Source organism: Tarenaya hassleriana, unplaced genomic scaffold (genome assembly GCF_000463585.1).
Source record: "Tarenaya hassleriana unplaced genomic scaffold, ASM46358v1 Cleome30, whole genome shotgun sequence".
Classification (NCBI taxonomy): Eukaryota; Viridiplantae; Streptophyta; class Magnoliopsida; order Brassicales; family Cleomaceae; genus Tarenaya; species Tarenaya hassleriana.
Genome location: NW_010966178.1, coordinates 1,206,123 through 1,207,467, shown reverse-complemented (window position 1 = coordinate 1,207,467; position 1,345 = coordinate 1,206,123).

Below are 1,345 nucleotides of genomic sequence, written 5' to 3'. Positions count from 1 at the left end.
TGTCTCAATAACTTGTGATATAGGTTGAACTGTTTCGACCTGTTCACTTGGTTCTTCGACTATTTGTGGTTCTCGAACTTCTTCGAGATCTATTCTACTCTCACTGACTCTCTTGGAGACGAACTCTCTCTCCAAGAAAGATCCATTCCGAGCAACAAACACTTTGTTTTCGGATGGGTTGTAGAACCAGTACCCTTTAGTTTCCTTAGGGTAATCCACAAATATGCATTTATTAGATTTGGCGGATAGCTTATCAGAAGCCAGACGTTTCACATAAACGTCGCATCCCCAAATCTTTATAAACGCTAACCTGTGGGGACGCTTCCCGTCCATATCTCATATGGTGTCTTCTGAACCGACTTTGTTGGACAGTTGTTCAGTATAAGCGCAGCCGTTTCCAGAGCGTAGCCCCAGAAGGATTTAGGAAGATCGACCTGACTCATCATAGACCGTACCATATCTAATAAGGTTCGGTTCCTCCTCTCGGACACGCCATTCCACTGTGGCGTTCCAGGTGGAGTCAACTGTGAGACAATCCCACAATCTGCCAGATAGTCAGTGAACTCTTGGCTCATATACTCGCCACCTCGATCAGATCGAAGCAACTTGATCGTCTTGCCAAGTTGGTTCTGTACTCGTTTCTGAAAATCTTGAACAATTCAAGTGTTTCAGATTTATGTCTCATCAAGTAGACATAACCGTACCTACTGAAATCATCAGTAAACGTAACAAAGTACATATAACCTCCTCTAGCGGGTGAGCTCATAGGACCGCATACATCACTATGTATGAGTTCTAACAACTCTGTAGCCCTTTCTCCTTTTCTAGAAAAAAGAAGATTTTGTCATCTTGCCCATCAAACAAGAATCGCACGATTCAATTGATTCATAATCAAAATAAATCAAGAAGCCATCAGAATGAAGCTTCGCTATGCGTTTCTCATTGATGTGACCAAGTCGACAATGCCAGAGATAGGTCGGATTTAAGTCGTTCGGCTTAAACCGCTTGGTACTAACGTTATAGATCGACCTGTATCTAGATGGTTCATCTTCCAAAACATAAAGGCCATTAAACTGATAACCCTTACCATAGAATAAATCGCCTCTATAAATGGACAGACATTTGTTCTCAATAACAAATCTGAAACCATCCGAGTCTAAACATGAAATCGATATGATGTTCATGCTGATGGCAGGTACAAAATAACAATCATGCAACTCCAATACAAGGACAGAAGGTAAAGTGAGATCGTAAGTCCCGACGGTTAATGCAGCAACTCTTGCTCCATTCCCGACGCGGAGATCCACTTCTCCCTTCGCCAGCTGCCTACTTCTTCTCAAGCCCT